Here is an 18,373-nt window from a genome sequence, read left to right as displayed (position 1 = left end):
GGGTACTCTATCGAGTACCTACAAAGCTAAAGCCTTATAAAGCCTGCCATAAATCACGTATATGCACATCTTTGCCACATAAAGATCGAGTCGGGACGACTTCCCCCGACTTCTAACATCCTGCAACAAGTCAAGTATCAAAATCCGGCCTTATGGCCAACAATACAAGTCTAACAAAGTCTCAATAAAATAACTACTAATGTCTAACAACGATACCAACACCTAAAACCAACTACCACTAACAAAGATAAGTACAAGGAGTGTCACTCCTTCACTGCCGGCCGCTCAAACATCACCTCATCATCACCACCACCGCCGAAGTACCGCTCCCGATGTCTCAATCCCCGCGTCCACTCCCCGCTCCTCGCCGCTCGGGGCCCACGTACCATGGAGTCAAGCCACCGTAAGGGAAGGACCGAGGTGCCCCCACGTCGACTAATCCACCCCGTAGGAATGGAAAACCCCGAGTAGTTCCCAACTCCACTCCACCAAATCGGATGCGGTCCCTCGGTCCCTATCCCCGAGCGTACGCCATCTCGTGCATGTTCCGAGTGTCAAGGTAGATGACACTCTCTCCGCTGTAATCGGATCGCGTCTCCGGGGTGTCGAGGTAAGGGTAGCATGGAAAAGACTGCTGCTGCTGTGGTGCTACTGGCTGTGGCCTAGTCTCCGAGGCCCTCTCCCTCACTCGACGGGGTCCCCTCCCCACTCTGGGTCTCTCCACCACCTGAACTCCCGCATTCTCGCCCTTCGTCGGCTCCGGCATCTCCTCGAGGATGGTGTCGTCGATGAGATAGGTCTGTAGATGGCGGGGTCTGTCATCATCCTCCTCCTCCTCGTCATCGGAGTCCACCGTCACTACTGTCGGCTCCAAGGGCTCCGTGGGTGGGAGGTGCTCAGGAGCAGGAATCTGAAGGAAATGTAGATCTATATACACTAACATATTCATATATGTTTATAAATTAATTTGTCATAAAATTAATAAAGGTCTTATGCATGCAAACATTAATTAAAGAGATGGAAAAATCTATATCTCACCATGTGATTTTCGGATTTATGGGCACAAGTGAGTTCACCTACTCACTTGTTCTTGAGCTCTCCAAATGGAAGAACAAGGACTCAAAGGTAGAATCCCTCCAAAAAGCATATACCCAAGGAATACATCTTAATAAACCAATACTATTTAGATCTAGTAATAATATTAGTTTCACCATAAAAATGACACAAAATAAATTGTATTTTGGCTCTTGAAAATTTCGGTCAAGAGGTGATGTTTTTGTGAGATTTTATTTCTCTAGAATTATCATAAATTGTAGAGAGTTTTGGAGGATTTTCATACACTACAAAAATGGGAAGAATGAATAATTAAAATTAAAGAGAAGAGCTCTCCTCTCTTTCTTGTGGGAGGCCGAAAAAGAGAGCATTGGGTAGTATGCCCAATGCCTTTTGTTTTTGCTCTTCTCAAAAGCTTAGGCTTGCAAGGCTAGTACTTAGATATCATGATTGTGTTTTCCACTCAAGATAAAACACAATATATATCTTACACTACCTCCTCATTTTCGGTTTTTAAGCATAAAATGGAGAACCCATTTTATTTTGTAATTTGTCAAATTTGTCACATGTAACATGTTACATGACATGTCACAATGTAATGTATTTTTAACATATTAAAAATTAACATACTCATAAAATATGTCATTTACAAAATCGACTAGTAATTCGTAATTACTTGTACCAAAAATGTTTCCAAATTATAAACTACAACATTCTGTATTTATAATAATTTATTCATTCCGTTTCAATTGTTTCTTTAAACAATAATTTCATCTAAGTAATAAAATAATTCGATTACTTAGACCGTATCTCATTTAATCATATTTACAATAAGATACGTAAATTATACTCACAAAATCATCCGTCAATTTTAAGTAATTTAATTAACTCGTATTGGTATACGATCAATTAAATAATCAATTAAGAGTATTTCCCTATAGGTATGACCTAAGGGGATCAACTGATCACCACCGTCGCACGACAGTAATGTCAAACTCTAGTCACCAATCATTACCGATATGTGTGGACCAGTTGATCAGAAAATATTACATCCCACATGTATTCTTAAAATGAGATTTAATAATGATATGTAAATCATGTGATCGCACTATTGTTGAGGACACATTTCCCAACAATCTCCCACTTGTCCTCGACAAGTGTGCGTCACCAATTCTCTTGTCCTATTACTATCTCCCACTCAATGCAAGGTGTCTTTCAGGTCGTACTTGCAAGTGATCATATCGAGAGTGGTTTCCTCGATCTGGAGAATAACTGTTTTGACCGGACTTATCTATCATAGATACTTTCCGAGCGTGGCCACGCATTTCCAGTTCATTACTCCTCGAGTGGCCCTGAGATATTGTTATAACCCTGACTAGGGGTGGACAATTCCTATCGCACTCATTCCCTTCGACTAGCCACAGCCATCATAACCCAAAATATGCCCATTTGACCCCATTTACGAAGGTCGTAGTAACACAAATCAAAGTTAAGCTGAAACTGTGCCATCTAAGGTGAATAGTCTTTAGTCAAAAGAATCGACTCATTAGAATACTATAGCAGCTCTCGCCACGACCAGGCTATATAAATTTGCCAGAACTCTATAAGCGGTCATAAGGCCCGACAAGGTGTTCCTAACATCTGCCTATGTGATCGACTAGTCATCTCACGTGACTGTATGGCACTTGAACTTGCCATCAATCGCATCACACTCTAGTCACTTCGAGACGTCACCTCATACAAGTGACTATGGGCGAATACTATGCTAATCCGTGTTCACTTTAACGGGGTTCAATTGTCTCTACAACCCGTTTGGATGTAACAAAGTATAATAAAAGAGTTTTAAAATAAAACTCGAACGACAAATGCGATTATCACACATGAATAGTCAATGCCTGATTACTATTTCATGTTTTATAATCTAATTTGATCTTGTACATAGTTGTTCATTTCAATTCAATTGAAATGACATGACTCATCATGTTTAGCCTTTGAGAAGGCTTTGGTTAGTAGGTTTTATCAATTTGTTGTACCTTACTCAACCTCACTACATACTCGTTTTTCTTTGTAATGTATACATTTGCATTACAAAACTTTCTGAGTACGTATCGAGATCCAATCAAGACATAGGCCCTCTAGCCTAAGAATAGCTCCCACTGTTTTCACAAAGTGTGGGGACTCATCTTTCTTGCACATCTCATGATCGCAAGTGTACTCAATTTCCGTTATAAATATCTCTCATTGTTCTTTATTGCCTAGAACGATTCTAGAAAATCTACTTCTTAATTAACATTGCCACAATGGTATCTTAACCATCCTAGTGTGTTTTGATTATGGTTTTGTCGGAAACCATGCGCAATCTCAATTGTCAATTGTCACTTGTGTAACACCCTTACACAATATTGCATCATAAACACTTTGCTTTACTTCCTTAATGCTTCTGCAAGCACTTAAGGGTAATCTTTATAGCTTACTTGGTAAAGATTACTTAAATTTGATTTTTGAAAACAATTCATCATACTCAAAGCATATGAAGTGTTATACATCATTTCTTTTTAATTGATTCGGCAGCGGAAGCAAATGAAATCAATCAAATATGTTCAATTTAATTGAACTAGTCATGAATCTTATCAACATAAGACTTCTTACTGACGCTAATATCATGTGGATTTATCTTCATAAATCCGGATATTCAAGATGTATTATAATACTCCAAAAGTCTTAAATCATTCGCAATGATCAATATGTCATCCACATATCGGACTAATTAAAATTTCCGTAACTCCCACTAAACTCCATGTATAAACACAACTTCTCGACTTATCGAGAAATGTTTTATCACATGATCAAAATGTTGATTCTAACTCATTGATGTCCTACTTAAGACCCTCTCTCAAGTTTCACATTATCTTAGGGTTGCAAGAATCTATAAAACTTATGACATGTATTGAATACATTGCTTCTATTGAAGAAGTGGGTTTTAGATTCACTTGCTGTGTATTTCATAACCTTATAATGAAACACAATCCCTAAGAAGATCCAAATAGACTTAAGCATTTCAATTAGTGCAAAACCCTTTGCAACTAATCTTGCTATGAAATATCTCTTTATTAGTGCAAAACCCTTTGTCACTAATCAAGCCTTTATTTCGGATTTTCATGGCTCTAAGCCTTGTATTGAGTTGTGACTTAAACACTCTTATGTAAGTCATTTGTTGATTACTTTCCGAAGTAATCAACTTGAATCAAACAATTTCTTTTGTAAGTTATAAGCTCTTTACTTTCTTAAAAGTAGCATGAATTCATCATTTTTAACAAGTGACGAATTTAACCTCCTAGGTTTTGAAGAAACAACGTCTTACACAAAACGTCTCATGTAGCCAAGAAAGACCTGTTTCTTGCGACATAACAATTTTTTGTGGCATTCTTTGTGGCTCTTGAATAATTTCTCCCACTCTGTCTTCTAAAAATAAACTTGTATTTTAGAAAGACAGCTTCACGAGCCACAAACCCGGTGTACTCGTGATAATTGAAAAGGGAAAAAATGAGCATTTGTTTCTTGTGAAAACTTACAAACATGGTACCCTTACCATTTCATATCTCATATGATTCGATTTAGTGGAAAAATAATTTAGACAAAATGATAAAATTCCCAAAAGGATCAAGTAACTCAAAATAACTTGATCGAAGTCCAAACATTATCGAAGAGCGTTTGAATTCTTATCCAATCATACATTATCCCATAATGCGTGTTAAGAGAGATTAATTTGTGATACTATATCACAATTCATTTGGCTTATATCAAAGTCTTCACTTTGATAATCCCATCATGACTAAATCGTGATTCCTTGAACTCTTTGAAATTCTTCAAAGATTTCTCTATTTACCTTATTAAGTGAACATATTAGTGTCAACTTAAATCGTTGGTAAAAGATAATGATCAACCTATTTTGGATAGATGATTTATAACCTCGATCTCCTTTTCAACCAAAAAGCATGAGACATCTTGCTTTGAATACAAGATACGCATATACCATTAACAATCTAATGGTTTCAAGAGTACTTGATAACTCTTTGCGTTCATCATTCCAAAATTTAAGGTTTAATCTTGGGTTACCAATTTGAGTCTTGCATCATCTTCATGATATATCATTCTAGTTTGGTTTAGAATATTATCACCTTGATAATGGGTTAGCCATATATCAAATCGTGGTGTAAAGGGTCACAAAAGTGAAACCTCTTTTGTATCTTAACAAGTATGTATTCTTATTTAGAGTTTATGTACTTAATAGTCACAATTAAGTACAACTCCAAACCCGAAAACTAGATTGAGTACACAATGACTCTATCTCTCGACATCATTGATGCTAGTCGTCATATTCTAATCATTCTATGTATCAAGTACAATGATGTAAACCACCACCGGTTTCTAATATTGACGAAGTGGTACTAGCAAAATTTATGCCAATCATATAAACATTTAAAGAAGAAGATCCTATTAGATGTCCCACAACTAATTTGTTGATTCTTCAATAATTTGGGGTAGTTTCCTTTCTTGTGTCCAACATTTAAGACAATGGAAACTTTATCGGTCGGGATTGATAGGTTTAGTATCGTCATTCTCAACAACTTTACTTTTAACATTACCTTGTATCAATTCCATTATAATCTTTACTTCTGGAACCTCGTCCTCATCTTAACGGTTTAAGAGAATGCTCCCACTCATTTCAATGAGTCTTTGCTTTGTGAAGCAAAATTGAATTCATGAAGATTACTCTTCATTTGTTCGTTTAGTCTTAAAACTTTCATTGAAGTGGTTGCGTTATTTTGGTCAATTACGACTTCAAAATCTAATCACCAAAACAATTTATCGCTTCAAGGTACTTAATTCAATTAAGTATATGAAACATAATTCATTGTAAGTAGAAGTGTTAGTCAAGAATCAAAAACCCGTTTGATAATGAATAACTTTAATCTATACTCTTTACAAGAGATCCTTAGCAATGGTTCATTTGAGGTTTTAGAAGCAAATTCAAATTTTTGTCTTTAGTTACGATGTTTTAATGGAGATTCGTATCAAAATCGAAATGATATCGTATATGAATTGTGGTAAAGAAATAGAACAATATAAAAACGGAATAGTGGAAAACTTAACATTTATCGTTTTATTAATACTTGAAAAACAAGTATAGCATTTACATAGTGACCTCTACCCAACTATGATAAATGATTCCAAGACCCAAATTCATATCAACTTAGGCACGGGGTAGCCGATGCAACCTTCATCAATATAACTCGGTAGATTAACTTTTTAATCGATTCTAGTTTTAGAACTCTTGGTTGATAAAATTACTCTAATGTTTATCTATAGCCCAAAACACATCAACAAGGGCACGGGGTAGCCGATGCAACCCTTATCAATAACTTTTGTTGAGTTCAATCCAAATTTCGAATAAATGTGTCCATTATCCAAACCCACATTAACTTAGGCACAGGGTAGCCGATGCAACCTTTATCAACATGAATTCGGTGGATAGACATTTATCACCCACTTCCCCTACGTAACAAGGTTTGTACCCCGGGGTAGCCGAGCGCACTCCCTCGCGAAATAGGTTTTCATGGTTTCTACTATTTGGTAAGGCTATGTCTCAATTAATTGTTTTAGCGAGAGGTCATGTCAATTTATTATCTATCACGTTTTAAGTGAACTAAAGCGGTGAACTACGATAATTCGAATTGACACGGTCGATAAACTCGATAAAATGACAATGCATGTAAAGTTATGGCGATTTAGCGATGCATGTGACATAAAATAAAATGCAAGCATAAAAATAAATAAATTCCTAGTATGGCCTTTCCTAAAATAGAAAAACTATTTAACTATTACATATTCGGAAACCAACTCCATTGGTCCCTTGAACTTCGGTTGTGGCACGCATCTCGAGGTAACACCGTCTTTATGTATCGCCATTCTTGAAGAAATCCGTCTTTGGGAACTCCGGAATGAATAAAATTACATAATAAATTACATAATTTCCTATTATACATTTGTAACTAAAATAAAATAAATCTATTAAATTACAAAACGGTGATACGAGATCACAATAAAATTACAACCGAATCGATATTCCCATACATTTCGGGCAATATCAATTAAAATCTAAGGCCATACTAAGTAAAAATTACATAATTCAAAATTACATAAATTAAAATTATGACAATCATAAAGAAAAATGCAGCATTATAATATGTATGAACATGCTCAATTTTATGCTAAATCGCCTTTAATTAGCCAATATCGTATATTACTCGTTTTTTACGGATTTGCGTGATTTCAACATTTTATAATCACAAAAATACATAAACTCATATTTATGCATAAGTTAATTACCCTAACCTCTTAGGACTCAAAATTTAGTCTTCACTAACTATTTGACCATAATTAACTCATATTTACAAAATTGTTCATAAATGGACCAAAAATTACAAAAATAAGCTATTAAACTTCAAATAAATCACGAAATTTCAAATAAATTCAAAATTTGAAATTTAAACTCATGAACATTCTGGAAAATTACCATGACACTCATAATGTTCAAAATCTTAGGTTAAAAATTTCAAATTTTTCCTAAAAACAATGTTGCGGTTTATCGATTTTTAATAAAATAATCATAAAAACATGGAAAAATTATTTTCATTAACTTTTCAATTTTAGATCTGAAAAAGATAATAAAAAGCAACATTAGACGTTTTTCCTAAGTCATAGATTATGTTTTATTAATTTTTCACTAATAATGTCACTATTTATGCTATTTTTCTTCAAAAATCCATAAATCATGCAAAAAGACTTCTTTATAGCCAATTATTTTACACACATCTTGTAAAATTGCATGTGACAACATATTAATTTTCTATGACCAGATTCGAAATTTAACTCATATTAACCTATTTTTCACCTAAATCCGAATTTAATAATGAAAAAATCATTTTTCGAGCATAACAAGTCCAAAAATTATGAAAATTTACAGGTTATCTCAAAATAATATATGTGACAACATATCCAAAAATCAACTAAAAATTCGAAGTATAGCTAATTTTAGACCAAAAATGACATTTTTGCTCATAAAATCATATTTAAATGCCATTATTGTAAAATATGAACAATAAAAATCCGAAAAATTAACCAAAATATCCTAAAACATTTTAGGACCAGAAATATTAACATGCATGGATTAATTTCGTGATATCTCATAATAACACAAATTTTACAAGTTTTATTTGTTATTCTTATAACTCGGAAAAACTTTTAACCGATTTGCATGCAACACAACCGTGGCTCATGATACCGATTGAAGGAAATGTAGATCTATATACACTAACATATTCATATATGTTTATAAATTAATTTGTCATAAAATTAATAAAGGTCTTATGCATGCAAACATTAATTAAAGAGATGGAAAAATCTATATCTCACCATGTGATTTTCGGATTTATGGGCACAAGTGAGTTCACCTACTCACTTGTTCTTGAGCTCTCCAAATGGAAGAACAAGGACTCAAAGGTAGAATCCCTCCCAAAAGCATATACCCAAGGAATACATCTTAATAAACCAATACTATTTAGATCTAGTAATAATATTAGTTTCACCATAAAAATGACACAAAATAAATTGTATTTTGGCTCTTGAAAATTTCGGTCAAGAGGTGATGTTTTTGTGAGATTTTATTTCTCTAGAATTATCATAAATTGTAGAGAGTTTTGGAGGATTTTCATACACTACAAAAATGGGAAGAATGAATAATTAAAATTAAAGAGAAGAGCTCTCCTCTCTTTCTTGTGGGAGGCCGAAAAAGAGAGCATTGGGTAGTATGCCCAATGCCTTTTGTTTTTGCTCTTCTCAAAAGCTTAGGCTTGCAAGGCTAGTACTTAGATATCATGATTGTGTTTTCCACTCAAGATAAAACACAATATATATCTTACACTACCTCCTCATTTTCGGTTTTTAAGCATAAAATGGAGAACCCATTTTATTTTGTAATTTGTCAAATTTGTCACATGTAACATGTTACATGACATGTCACAATGTAATGTATTTTTAACATATTAAAAATCAACATACTCATAAAATATGTCATTTACAAAATCGACTAGTAATTCGTAATTACTTGTACCAAAAATGTTTCCAAATTATAAACTACAACATTCTGTATTTATAATAATTTATTCATTCCGTTTCAATTGTTTCTTTAAACAATAATTTCATCTAAGTAATAAAATAATTCGATTACTTAGACCGTATCTTATTTAATCATATTTACAATAAGATACGTAAATTATACTCACAAAATCATCCGTCAATTTTAAGTAATTTAATTAACTCGTATTGGTATACGATCAATTAAATAATCAATTAAGAGTATTTCCCTATAGGTATGACCTAAGGGGATCAACTGATCACCACCGTCGCACGACAAGAATGTCAAACTCTAGTCACCAATCATTACCGATATGTGTGGACCATTGATCAGAAAATATTACATCCCACATGTATTCTTAAAATGAGATTTAATAATGATATTTAAATCATGTGATCGCACTATTGTTGAGGACACATTTCCCAACAGAATCTTCATCCAACTCATGCCCCACACCCTCCACGCTAGGCTACCGTCAGCCAAGGTCCTCAACCATTTCAGGTCGAGATAGTAGTCACGATCCATGGTAGGCACTGGGGTAGCTAGAGGTACGTACTCCGAAGAAGCCTCAAAAGAGGTTAGCTTTTCAGCTAACCGAGTGGCAATAGCGCCACAACTCAGGTACCGAGAAGAGGAAGAAGCCATCAAGGCAAGGGCAGCACAAACTATAGAAGGAGCATTAAAGACCACTTTCCTGGCCCGCTCCGGGTTGAGTTAAGATATCGAAGTAAGACCTCATGATTATTCAATTTATCGATATCCTTTCACATAGAGGAGGTTCGAAAGAGAACGGAGAAAGACTCTCAAGGTAATATGTCAACGTCATTAATCAGCATGTTGCTCGAGGTGGGAGCTTGCTTCCCGGTCAAGCAAGGCATTAGGCGCGACGCCGCATTCACCGGGGATATCGGTTATGGAGTCCTTGGGAGGCTTGGCCAACCCAAGGTGAGAGGCAAATAGATCCATAGTCAACGTAAAACTGGTATTCATCAATCTAAACTCAATAAACGACCCCGGGTCATAGTTAAAAGAGCTCATGAACTCCAAGGTAAGAAAAGGGTAAGTATGCTTCCTCAGCCTATACAAACCCGTAAAACCCAAGGTCTCGAATATGTGACGGACATCCGTCTCTATCTCCAACTCCTCTAACACAGTGGTGTCTATACACTTCGTAGGTCTCATCTTGCGTTTTTGTAAGGCTACAAAACGCTCCCTCTCGCTTGAAATCAACAAAAACAATCGTAGGGTATTCGGGGACCATGGGTACCACAGTCCACTCCCCTCCCCGTCTCGGTGGGTTACCCTCCCCGCTTACTTTGGCGGATTCCAAGGTTCGATCTCGGATCTGCTTTTAGGCATTAGTTTAACAACTTGCATAAACATTCAAGCATTTATTTCATGTAATTCGAATTCGATATACTCAGCTAGGCATACCAATTTATCAACAACTTTCAACATGTGAAGCACATAATCTACGCCTGTTAGCTTCGAGCATTAAGCTAAGTACACACATTCACCAAATAGCTTTCCAAAATTTGACATGTAAGCGCAGGTTATTACTACTCATAAGCCATAGTTGTGAAAGAAATTATCATGGTGATTACATATGTTCAACAAATTCAAATATCCTAGCATGTTTCTAAATGTTGTTCCCAACACACTTCTAATCACATGTGAGTCATCCTTACTAGTTCATGGTCAAGAATAGCTTAGAACATATCATTATCACCCTTCACTATTATGAACAACAACTCAACTAAAATTTTCAGACGGTCTTTACAGCTGTGATAATCTTGGCATATTTTCATCAGTTATTGTTTCTATTTTCATATTGAAGTTCAACTCATACTTATACTGTCAATTACAACATCAATTTTCAATTATAAATCACGAATTTCCATTTGAGGCACTTTTAAGACGGAGTTTTAAGGCAACTTTCTAAGGGTAAAATCATCAAAATCTATCCTTCAACATGATATAAACAATACTTAAGGTTCAATCCTACCATCTAACCATTGTAAAACAACCAAAAATCAATTTCAATTTTGGAAACCCTAGAAATTTCGATTTCAAATTTAGCAATTTCTAATCTAATTTACAGCAATTAGCCACCAACAAACATGGAAAGAAGGCATGTGAATCATATTTCAACAATTAAAAGCACCAAGTTGGTCATAATAATCGAAAATTTTCAGATTGTTTAATTTTACTAGTACATTCAAATCAATAATCCATGTACATTAGGAAGAATAACATACCTTGATTGAGTAGCAAAGTAAAGAAACAAAATTAAGCAAAGAAATTAACCCAAGAATCACCACTTAACTCAAGAGTATGAGAGGATTTGAGAGGAAATAGGGGTTGAGGGAGTTTAGGTGTTTCGAATTATAGGGAAATAGGAAGAAGAAATAGAAAGGTTATGGGTTTTAAGAAAACCTGTAGGAATCACTGTACAGTAACCTACTCGATCGAGTACCACCCTACTCGATCGAGTGCCTTGGATACTCGATCGAGTACCACCCTACTTGATCGAGTAGGAGCTATTTCGTCGAGTATCTGTAGGAAATTTCCCCACATCCCGACGCCCTAGCCTCCTAACTAGATCGAGTGAGGTCCACTCGGTCAAGTAAACACTCGCACTCGGTCAAGTCTAGTTAAGTACTCGGTCAGAAGTACGAAGTAAACCGAAAATACCTGCAAAACAACACCACGTGTCGAGTCCAAACTAAGTTCGGAATTCGGCACTAATTATCGTACTTGCTCATGCATTATCATCACTACGCACCGCCTCAACTATTAAAGCATACATTACATTACGCCATACAAATTGCCCAACTCGAATCATTTCTAAACATAATCCCGCCATTATAATGCACTTAAACTTGCTTTACATGTTACTAATAAACTCGTGTTTACTTCAATTTGAAGCGTATAATTAACATTAATTCTTTCTTTCACGTATCACATAAATGCATACTTTCAAAACAAATTAATCTACCATGTTTCACATTCTATCATAAGTAAATCACCTTGCACAAATCAAATATTACGCAGCGGAAGAATTTTGACCCTCCTATAAGGCAATAATGCATTACTATATGCTATGTCTCGAATTATAACTCACTATACTATAACTATCATCGTAGCAATTACGTAAACTTTCGTCACATATCTCATAACCATCATATAAGCTCACTAATCATCCAAAGAGCTTCAATAATCTCATCAATAATTACCATACACGGCCCAATTATCACTGTCACACCTCAATTAATTCTAACCAAGACTTAACCGGAGGTAGCCCCGGTACACTTAACATACACATCACACATATACACACGGACTCCACATTCCCATACCACGTGACTGGCTTAAGTATCATGGGGCCAAGATTTTGAAATGAGGGCGCCTACTCACCCAAAATCTAGCATCAGCTGGGGCTCCCATTACACATACACCAGGTTCATTTTATTAGACTCCCTACGTTCATTATGTTTATTTGTTACAGGTTCCAAAATCGTCGCTCTGATACAACTTTGTAACACCCCCATATTCAGAGGAGCCTTAACTAGGTCTTCCTTAGGATATAAGGGCGTTACCATCTCGGTTACCCGAGGATAGCAATAATCAAATGTCGATAAAAGAACTATTAAGTTATATTACAAGTGATTTAAACCAAAATACGATACAAAGGTACAACTCAAAGACTACTCGCTAAGACTGCCATATCTCGTGAGGACTCATCCCTGCCCGGACTCCAGCTATCGTCAACACCAATATCTGCTAAGACTGACTGCTCACCATAAGGGATCACGACAGACACATAACAAACAAACAACCACACAAGGTCAGTACTGAGACAAGACGCAGCAATAACAACTACCACTAACAACACAATACGACGCTATCCGTCTCGCACACACAAACACAACAATCCAACCAACCGCCATCGATCGTCCACTGGACCAGCCCCGCCAGATGGGGACCGCACCTCCGTACCCACAAATCCCCGCTCATCGTATCGAGCGATAACCCTGTCCATTAATGTGCACATCCCTTCTGTGGCGGGTTCCACAGAAGGCGAAACTAGGGCGTGAAGCCACTCCCGCAAGTGACCCCACTCAGCCGAGGCCACGCCTCGCGAACCATTAACAACGATCACAACCACAATCACAATACAACACAATTACTATGTCAAGCAATCACAATACTATCACAACGACCGACACACTAGACGGTCTACAGAAACTGAGTAGGCGAACCTACCTTTAAGCCATCGCAACCAATCCATGCCGACAGATAACATGTCCAGCGATCAAGCAACACCTATAACCAGAACACAACTCTAGATTACTAACAAGCAAACCCTAACTATGAAGAACAAGGACACGGATGATGATTATGACATACCTATAGGGAGAAACTCAGCAAAAGACCGCTACCCGACTCAAGAGACGCTCTCCTAAGGCACAAGGATCTTCACAAAGGCTTCCATGGAGGTTTTGAGGTGAAGGGAAGGGAAAGAGGCGACAGAAAGATAGGAGGAAAGTGGCGGAAGTGATTTGCGGATTTAACAAAACGCGATATAAAACCCTCGCTGAAAACTGGGTACTCGATCGAGTACCCAACATACTCGATCGAGTAGCCCCCTACTCGATCGAGTAACCTAGCTACTCGATCGAGTAGCCTTTACTCTATCGAGTACCACTCTTAACACGCAGCCCAAGATGGTTTTGGCACACTTTTCTAAGACTACTCCCGCTCCCATGGTCAGTCAACGCTGGTCAAAGGGTCCCTAAAAGGACGGGTATTACACAAAAGCCATCACAAACTTATGACGTGAGATAAAAAGGCAAGTGGGAGAACAAGTAAAAGAGAACGAGTTGTGAGAGGTTATAAGTTTGTGACCATTACAAACAAAACGTACCGTTTAATATTATACGGAGTATTAGATATTTGGGATATCTAGCACTCGTAGTAACACACTAACTAGCAAGTATCACCCGCACGCATATTTACTACACCTCTGTTTTCTTCTGCTTACACACTAACTAGCAAGTAACACACTAATTGAGGCTCCACTCTTTCACACTTCACTGTTCCTTATTTTCTTTTATGACAATCAAATCTAGGACTAAATCATCTCCATCATTATGGTTTCTTTGTAGAAATGAAACAAACAATATCAAATGATGTTAGTGGCAGTTCATTACAAGTTAATCATACAACAAACAAAGCATCAGTACATTAGACGGTAGATGTAGTACACCATTTCGGAGCTTAATTAATTACAACAAGAACTCGAAACCAGAGCTGCCCTACACTACCACCACATTTAACCAGCACCTTAATTGATATACATTCGAGTTGTGTATCTAGAAGCATTGATATTTGTATCTCGAAGGTGCAATACTTGTAACCAGCACCTTAACACCACCACCCATTCCCCTGACGTGAGTGTTTAGCTACCACTACATCCTATATCTACCACTTGATGACGTCGGCGCCGAGTACTCAGCACAACAACCACTTAAATCAACTCCCAAATTCACGCCAGCGACTTCTTATCGTCGATGTCAGTCGTGCATCTCCGCCTTCTTTCTCTCTCCTCCAATTGACTCCCATAATAATCAATCACCCAGATCCGATGAAATGAGCCATAGCCGCAAGCAATGTCGCCGCAAAGGCTCGACAACCTACAACATTATCATCATGTCATCTTCTCCCCTTAGCCCTCTAGAAGCGATGAGATGGTGGTTTGACGAGCCCACGACAGCTGTCACGATGAAAATAAGGGATTCCGGCGAGGATCGACGACGAGCACAAGGGTAAAGTACATGGTGAGGAAAGTACTTCGCCGGAGGATTTAAGTAAACTAACGAATGTAGTCAAATCTGTTCATGGTTATCGGAGTAGTCGCCGGCGTCTATTTATTGCAGACCGAATTAGATAATACTCCAGTAAATTAGGTTTCTGACGGTTGTAGGTTTGCGTGGTGGTATGTTGTGTGAGATCTCGGCGACATCGATTGTGAAGTTGATGCGCCGACAACAAGTGCGGCGTGCTCCGACGAGGATGTGGACGACGACAGATGGGAATGGTGTGGGGATGCGAGAGGTTTAAGGGAGAATGTTGGGATATGCGGGAGAATTAAAGTAATTGGGCTATCTCTGTGGACCGTAGATATTTTAAATCTGAGGGTTATGAGTTAGTTCGTAAGTTCGCACCGAACTTTAGGTTCGCACAGGATCCTATTTCTATATATATATATATATATATATATATATATATATATATATATATATAATGTATATATATTAAAACTAAGATGAAAATGATGAACATAATCTCTAAATGCACATGATGATGACTCGATAATGCAAAATATATACTTTCTTTTCCAATATTCATAATTTCGATTGACTTTAGGTCAATAGTTGGACATTTAGTCCATGAGCTCATTTATAATCATAGTATATGTCGACAATCAAAATTGGAATTACTTATAAGATCCCCATTATCTAGTACATTATATTCTGCGCGCAAATGCATATCGGTTCCTTAAACATATCGATGTAATTTCAATATCTCGTGATATTATCAGTACTGATCAATGATATCTGAATATATTTGGTACCATTCATTTTCTATATAGACCATCTATTATCATTCAGATATTTATGTCACTTTCAGGACATCCAAATTTATTTACTCCATAGGAGTACCAACTGCTCAAACTTGCCATTTTCTTATTACTAGAAATATGTGAACCGATATGACTCTCACACTATATTTCACGTGTGCTTTATTGTTCAATTTGGCAAGAATCTAATTTTTCATTACATATATTTTCTATGACTAATGTATAGCTCGCTATACCACATATAATGCTAAACTGTCTATAATTAAATCATAGATTTTAATGTAACATATCACATTTTGATAAGGTAATAAAAGTGGTATCATAATACATCTTCACAACCAAATGAATGCCATCATTTCTAATTTCATGAAACCTCTACTTGATGTAATTCATATTGAAAACAAACCATTGAACTTCATGTCCAGTTGGGGATAATATACTTGTTTGTTTTTACCAACTTTTCCTTATCATTCTCCCCCTAAGGTGGTAAAAACCATAACCACCTTAGACCTTAATTTCTCATATCACCGATAAGAATTAATATGGGCATTTTTGTTTATTAACAAAATCTTTTGGGGAGTAACATATAATGCAGTTGGATTTTAAATGTGCTGAATTACAATGCCCTTTTCGGAGACTAATGATTCCATATAATATCCAAACTGTGATCTCCAATATTAAATATACTCAGTCTTCGTGTAATGTCTTGCATTTAATAAATTTACACGAGAGAGTTTCAGCACTTACATTTTTCTTAAGATAAACTTCAGGTTTATCAAAACGGGTATAATAGGAACCCGGATGGCCTCGCATTTTAACCATTTCATGTCAACTTTCTTAATTTGCCCACAATCCATGACAAATTTTCATAAACATTGGTCGTGTTTCAAAAATTCTCTTATCACACGCCACTTAATATAGTTGACTATGAGACACAACAGGTGTCTCATATATGTAGGCAAGACTCATCGTTCCTTTAGGGAACATGATTATATATTACTCTTTGAATATTTTCACATACAATTATATCATAAGATAAATAATTATAATTATTAGTATTTACAATGATGATATATACATGTTCATATAATAAGAAAAAGGAACATAATTAAATTAACCTAGTTTCATTAAGAACGTTTTATTGTTTAACAATGACTTATCATATAAAAACCATGACCAACATAAGTCAATTATTTAGAGAGAAAAAAACGTACAATTCTAACGTGCACAACACTCGAAGACATACTTATGCAAGATGGTAAGCAAATATATAGATAATTCCTATCATATAATAGCGGCCAAACAACAAAATCAAGTCCATTGGATAATCTCTATTTGGCCATATGCTGCAAGTATACACATAGGTGAACCATAGGTGTCATCAAATTAGTGTACTTCAATATCTATAAATATTATTAAAAAGCTAGACATTAAACGCCACGTAGACAAATGTGACATGGCAACAATTAATTGTGACGTGACAAAATATAGTCCACGTGGAAATACTAGCATAGTAGTACACATGAAAAAAAAATTATCAATTCCGCATTTAAAAGTTACTCTCATAATTAATGGTAAAAAACTAAATTTAGATAATTTTAATTTCATAAGATAATTTTTAAATCACTCTCATGCAAAGTGGATTTAATAATAATACTAATCTATAAATATAATTAAAAATTAAGCCAAACTATCAACCATCAACTATATGTCTTATTTTAATTTCATAAGATAATTTATAAACCACTCTCATGCAAACCTTTTACATTACATTTCTCCTTGCTCCATATTTATGTATGTAAAATCAATAACTCTATAATCTAAATACAAAATCTATATATCTAACTTAAAGGCATGCTAAATTATCTATCATAATCTACCTGTCATATCTATACAATAATATAAAAAGGCTACCTTGAGCATATGTATAAGACATGCGACAGCGTAGAATCACTAAGAAAATTTCATTTGATAATATGTGACTAATTAATAATATTCATTCATACAATTAAGATAGAATACTTATTATCACATTTATGACCCCTTATTCATCTCTAACTCTTCATTTTCTCTTTAGCTCTTCCTTTTCCTTTTTGATGATTCCTTTAACTCCTTATTTGTTGCTAAGTTAATATAAGTACAGTCTTTAAAATAAGCACTTTTATTTTTTACCCTCTTTTTCTAACCTTTTGGCATATTCATATGTTATTGAAACTTTCCATTGCATATAATTTTTTTATTAATCATTTGCATTTATGAAAAAAATAAAGTTATATCATACATAAGATTTGTGTTTTATTTGATATTGTTTAAATAACTTTTATTGATGTCAATTTGTATTTCTCACCTTGATTTATTTTTGCAGATGGAATGGTACAATTTTCTTATTATTGCAAAGTTGGATTGTGCAGTTAATTACGTTATACATAAGGTATGTTCTACGAGTTTTGTTTGTGTAATTTATATAAGTTTATTGTAAA

Source organism: Silene latifolia, unplaced genomic scaffold, assembly GCF_048544455.1.
Source record: "Silene latifolia isolate original U9 population unplaced genomic scaffold, ASM4854445v1 scaffold_301, whole genome shotgun sequence".
NCBI lineage: Eukaryota > Viridiplantae > Streptophyta > Magnoliopsida > Caryophyllales > Caryophyllaceae > Silene > Silene latifolia.
Note: the sequence above shows the minus strand (reverse complement) of the source record.